Raw genomic sequence first — 7,114 nt, 5'->3', positions numbered from 1 at the left:
GGGGTTGCGAACCGTTGCCAGACATGGAAAAAGACAAAAAAAAAAAAAAAAAAAAAAAAAAAATTTTAAAAGTACTACAGTTTATGTAAATATGTGAAGATAACTGAAGTTTGAAGGAAGTGAATTTTCAATTTCACTTTTTATTTTTTTCAGAAACTTTAAAAATGTTAACAAGTAACATATAACCATAATTATATGTTACTGTAACATTTAAAAGCATTAAATGAAATTTTGGAAGTAGATGAAAATCCTTTAGCTTAAGTTTAGTATTTAGATTTGGACCCAGAGCAATTTAACCTCACAAAAGACACATATTTTTGTGTTTTTTTAAAAATAAATTTTATTGTGTATATTTAAGATATACAACATGATGTTATAAGATACACATATATAGTAAAATGCTTACTGTAGAGGAACAAATTAACATATTCATTATCTAACATAGTTATCCATTTCCTCCCTACCTAGCCCCCATCCCTCACTCCCCACTACAGCAAGAATGGCTATAATCTACTCATTTAGCAAAAATCCTGAATATAATACATTATTATTAACTAGAGTCCTCATATTGTACATTGGATCTTACAACTTGTTCATTCTACATATTTGCTACTTTGTATCCTTCGACCTACATCTCCAGTTTCTTCCCCACATAACCATTGTTTTATAATTATAAATTATATAATTTATATATATAAATTATAATTATATATTTAACTTTTTTTTTTAGAAAAAGATTTCACATATATATGAGAGTGTGCACTATTTTTCTTTCTATGTCTGGCTTATTTCATTTAGCATAATATCCTCTAGGACCATCCATGTTTTGGTAAATGGGAGGATCTCCTCCTTTTTAAAAGCTGAATATTATTCCATTGTATATACAGTATTTACCACAGTTTCTTTATTCATTCATCCATTGATGGACACCTAGGTTGTTTCCATATCTTGGCTAGTGTGAATAGTGCTGGAATGAACATGAAAGTGCAGGTATCTTTACAAGGTGGTGATTTCATTTCCTTTGGTTACACACTCAGAAGAGGAATTGCTGAGTCATATAGTAGTTCTATTCTTAATTTCTTTAGGAACCTCCATACAGTTTTCCATAATGGGTGCACGAATCTACATTCCCACTGATAGGATAGAGTCCAGAAATAAATCCAAACATAATACAGTCAACTAATTTTTGACAAGGGCACCAAAAAGACACAATGGGGAATTGATATTCTCTGCAATAAATGGTGCTGGGAAGACTGGATTTCCACATGCTAGAGAATGAAATTACATCCTTATCTTACACCATACACAAAAATCATCTTAAAATCAATAAAAGACCTAAACCACAGAACTCCTAGGAAAAAACATAGGGGGAAAGCTCCTTAACATTGTCCTTCACAATGATTTCTTGGATATTATACCAAAAGTTCAGGCTACAAAAGCAAAAGTAACTGATAAATGGGATCTCATCAAACTAAACTTGTGCACAGCAAAAGAAACAGTTAAAAAAAAAAAGGCATCCTACAGATGGAGAAAAAATATTTGCATACCATTTAGCAAATATGGGGTTAATATTCAAGAGTTAGAAAGAACTCATAAATGCAATTGCAAGAAAACATGTAACCGGATTAAAAACTGGGTGAACTTGAATAAGCATTTCTCCAAAGATGACATAAAAATGGCCAACAGGGGCCGGCCCGGTGGTGCACTCGGTAGAGTGCGGCGCTCCTGCCGAGGGTTAGGATCCCATATAGAGACTGCTGGTTGAGCGCGGTGCGGGTGCGACACCGAGGGTTGCGATCCTGTTACCGGTCATGAAGAAAGACAAAAAGGAAAAAAAAAATGGCCAACAGGTACATGAAAATGTGCCCAACATCACTAATCATCAGGGAAATGCAAATCAAAACCACTATGAGATACTACCTCACACCTATTAGGATAGCTATTATCAAAAAGATAAATGTTGATGAGGGTGTGGAGAAAAGGGATGCCTTGTACCCTGTTGGTGGCAATGTAGAACAAATACCTTTGTATCTCATTCCTAAAGCATAAAAATTATTTTAATCAGGTACATGCATGTTTTATAAAGCCCATGATTCTGTCGTTGACTATGAAAAAGTATCACATTGATCCAGAGTGCTCCAGCTGCCCAGTTCTCTAACCCATATTAATGCAACCACATAATTAGATTCATAATTCCATTATTTTCTCACAATACCCAGAAATTTGGTAGAAAATAAATAATGTTGGTTCTTTCACAGATTGACATTTAGGTAGAGAAAAATGTTTTCAAAGTCAAAGTAGAAAAACTGTAGATTCTCTTGATAAAATCTAGCATGGTTCCATTAGATTTTTGCACGTTCCCTCTAAATTAAATTAAACTTTACTTTGATTCTGTGGGCTCGAATGCAACCTGCAAGCACAGCACTACCAAGAGTATTCTTACACAAACTACTAGCTTGTTAACAAATTGGCTTGATTTGCTAATTAAATGCTTAATTAGCTTCTAGGTTTTTTTTTTTTTTTTGACCGGTAAGGGGATCGCAACCCTAGGTACAGTACGGTCCGCACCATGCACAGCCAGTAAGCGCACCAGCCATCCCTACATAGGATCTGAACCTGTGGCCTCGGCGCTACCAGCACCGCACTCTCCGAGTGAGCCACAGGGCTGGCTCTTGTACATTGTTTTCTACCTTTAGGTATTTTGTAATTCTTTAAGTGAGCCTAAAATTAATAAATCTAAATACCTAAGAACAAAATGGAGGGTTTTAAGTCATTTGTTTTTTTTCTGTTTTTCCTGTCTTCTAAATGAAAAGAAAATACACTCAGCTCATTAATTTATTGAATAATTGACTTATTTACCCTGATAGATAAGTTCTGAAAGAGATGAGAAAGGTAAGATGGAATTATAAATTGGAAAAACTAAAGAATGAGAAATGATTGGATTTATTGATAAAAAAAAATAGTCTTTCTTAGGCCATTTCTGCTTTCTGGTAAAATTAAAATATGGCTACATTTACTCATGTAATTCTGTCCATGCATCTTTAGGGATTCTGGATGAGATCAAAGGGTAATATTTAAAACTAAAGCAGGCAGGAGAGTGATGTTCAACTTCCGCAGTTCTTTATAAAAGTTGGAAGGAAGAACAAGACCCTAGAGATCTCATTATAATAATTATTAGAACGGAGCTACTGATAACAATGATCTTTTCTTCATGTCCACAGGGATCTGGCTCTTGGAAGAGTAGAACTGATTAACATATTCTCCCCATGCGGCATGCAGCTATTAAAAAGTTTCAAATGTGTTTCATTATAATTCACAAACTGGAGCGATCTCTAGGGTTATCTGTGTTAGAGGATAAACAGTCAATTAAGGACTGATTACAGTGAAGAGCTAAACTGAGTCAGCCCGTCACTGTTGTCTCCCATCGCTTTACAGTGGCCTCTCAGAGCTACCCATCAGCCCCGGGGATTTACTCAGCAACATCATTCAACCACCAAATCTCAAACTTTTCCAACATAACTGGAATAATCATCCCTTCACTTCCTGATGGCATTTTGTTGAGCAGGGATTTAGTGAGAGTGTCTAAGAGGGCTATTCTCTACTGGCAACTTCTTTGTTCTATACTGACCCTTCAAGAATAATTCTCATAAAACCTTCTAGTGCAGAATGCAGAACCTCCTAAGTATGCAATCAACTTTTATTCATCAAATATATTTGCAGGCAATGTGAAAGAAACTTGTGGTATAAATAAACATATGTATCTGCCCAAGACACTGGGATATAAATAAATGTATATATCTGCCCTTAGGGATCTCACAATCCAGAGGAAGGTAAGAAGGAGGAAGTTACAACATTGTGTCAAAATTACTATCCTATTCAAGACAGAGAAAAAGATAAACGCTGGATTATTGATTCTATTGTGTTTGTTAACTGCTCGTTATTTTTCATTCTCTATTTTCACTTTCCATTAAATATAGTGTTTACTGCTGTATTCTCAATGCCTAGCTAGGTGTTAGCACATAGTAGTCACTCAATAAATAATTGTTGATTGTATCAGTTAATCTATAATGTGATAGTAAATATAATGTAAATTGAAAATTTGCTACTTTTACAATAAGCATTTGGCAAAAAAAAAGGGCATAGGTAATTTTTGATGGAATAGATTCTAAGAGCAAATGATTGCAGTACTGACTTGGTACTGACAATAAAATGGTGACTATGTTTTATTTCCTTTTCGTGCATCTTCGTTTACTGTAAGTAAATATTTTTTAGTTTACTGACCACTATGTATATGTAGCTTAATAATAAACAAAAAGAATAAACATAAATAAGTGGAAACAGGTGATATATAGTAAATTGGAGATTCATATGTATTATGTCCCAGAAACTCCACACCTATAGAAAAGCATACACCAGAGAGGAAGATACAAGAATGTGGGTGACAGCTTTATTTGTAATAGCAAACACTGGAAAGCACATAAATGAATATTAATTGGAGACCTGATTAATAAACTATGGCCCATTCACATGAAGGAGTATACTACGGTAGGGAAAATGAGTCAAAATGGATAAATCTCCGATGACATTAAATGACATTAGATGGAAAGTGGAGAAAGTTTTGCATTGCTTGGAATGATCGTGCAGGGAATTATAAGCCATATTAACAGTTCAAACTTTACAATAATTGCAGTGGAGGCTTTGGGGCAGGGGTAAGTCACTGCTATGGCTTAAGCTACAGCATATCATAAAGACTTGCATTTTAGTAGGAGCATTTTCACTGGACTGTGGGAATAAATTAGAGGGGAGCAAGGCTAGAGGTGGAAAGAAATTAGGACATTATTGTAGTACCATAGGTGAGAGATGGAAGTGGAAGGTAACAAATTCAAGAAATACTAAGATATCGAGGGGAGGAAACTAACAAGATTATTTATTGGATGCAAACAATAAGGGAAAAGGCTGACTCATGGGTGATGCTTGAACTTGTAGTTAGGGCAATTGAATCCTCTCCATGGCCTCAATTTTAAGCATCTCTCTCTCAAGCAACAGCTCTCATTTTTCCAGCTGACTTCCTCTTGAAACTTGACTCTAATTATCCTTCAACCCCTCCATTCCACTGTCTACCACTTTTTTTCTTATTTGCCTCCTTCCTATCCTTTTCACTCTTCCTTAACCAAAATTTGCAATATCACAACTTTGGGTAAGTCCAACTCTCCACCGACCCCATGCCTCTCCTAATGCAGTTTAACAAGACTGGAGAAAGCTATAAGACTCCTTATTTCAAATCCACAGCCACATACCTCAAGTGAACCTTTAATGCTACCAGGCAATTGTATTCTTCCTTAGTCGTACTATTTCACTCCAACAGATGACTGTTTCACCAATTCTCTTCATGCCTCCAATCACCAACATCTCCTCTCTTACTCTCACTTTCAGATGATGAACTTTATGATGAATTTTAGAAGAGAATTTTACAGACTTTCACTTCTACCTCTGCCACATGCTGGCATCATCACCCATGTACTCTGCCTTCCTGCCTGTTACCACAGAGGAGCACTCAACCTCATCACAAAAGCAGTCCCTCCACTTGTTCATTGTATCTCATTCTGCCTCATCTTCTCATGGGTACAGTTCCAGAAAATTTCCCATCTTTCTATTACACCATCAAGTTCTCAGCTTTTACTGGATCATTCCCGGGAAGAAACAAATACACCATTAATTTTAACAACTTACAGAAAAATTTTTTCTGACCCCAATTCCCCTAGAAATTAGGTACATTTCTATAATTCCTCTACACAGAAAAGTTTCTCAGAAATAAATTCTATTTCTCCCATTCTATTTTAAACCTTCTGTAATCTGGCATTTGATCCCATCATTATACAGACATAGCATTTGTCAATCCTTGTCTTGCTCAAGATACCAAAAGCATTTGACATAATTAACTGCTCTCTCCTCCTGATTACACTTTCTTCACTTGACTGTCTCCATCAATGAATATTAGGTGTATGTGTATGTGTATTTCAGTTTATAGGTCTCTAGATCAAGAGTATTCACAAGAGAGTAATGCACATTACCTGGAGTTCCTAGACTTTCAGCTGAATGCCAGAAATGATTGGGACTTTGGAGATGTCTCTCTCTTGGAGAGGTTGAGCATATTTTTGCATGTTTGCGGGAAAGAGAATAAACCATATTTGGTGACTGTAAGAATGGACTAGAGCCATTGTAAGTACTGTCCATCAAATATTTCCATTTTTTATACATTCTATGTGCTAGGATTGTATTTGTCTGTCCTCTTAAATTTAGGCATGACCATGTGACTTGATTGATCAAAGAAATGTGAGAAGGAGTCTCATTTGTCACTTTTAGGCAGGAGATTTAAAACCCAATGAACAGGTTCCCACTGGTGGTAATCATAACAGCACAAGCCAACATGAAACCTGTGCTATGATTTGTCCCTGAGTGATTTTGACAAAAAGAGCTCCCAGACCCTCACGAGACATAGTATTAGAGAGAAACAAACTTTTGTTGTGCTAAGCCATTGAGGTTTTGAGTTTGTTACCACAGCACAATGTAGGCCATCTTGACCAGACCACCCTCACTCACTGCCATTCTGGCTTTATTCTTGTTCCTCAAAGAATAGACATATCTGAACCTTAGAACTTGCTCTACCTGTGCCCTCTGCCTCTAGCATTCTTCCCCCAGAGGTGCCTTTGGATAACTCTCTCTCTCTCTCTCTCTCTCTCTCTCTCTCACACACACACACACACACAACTCCTTCAGACCTTTGCCCAAATCTCACCTTCTGCATGAAGCCTACCCTGAACATGATGTTTAATATTGAAACTTCCCCCTCAGCCCTCTGAAATTCTCTTAAACTTTCTCTAAGTGTTTTACATATAATTATCACTTTCTTATATATACAATCCTGCCACGTAACAACATTTTGGTCAAAGTTAGACCACATAACATGGTAGTCCCATAGATTATAATGGAGCTGAAAAATTTCTATCACCTAGTGATGTCATACCTGTCTGATGTCACAGCATAACTATTTTTAAAAATAGATTTGGTGTAGTGTGGGCTGGCTGGTTAGCTCTGTTGGGTAGCATGTAGTGTT

The sequence above is a fragment of the Galeopterus variegatus genome, unplaced genomic scaffold, assembly GCF_000696425.1.
Source record: "Galeopterus variegatus unplaced genomic scaffold, G_variegatus-3.0.2 Scaffold7950, whole genome shotgun sequence".
NCBI lineage: Eukaryota > Metazoa > Chordata > Mammalia > Dermoptera > Cynocephalidae > Galeopterus > Galeopterus variegatus.
Note: the sequence above shows the minus strand (reverse complement) of the source record.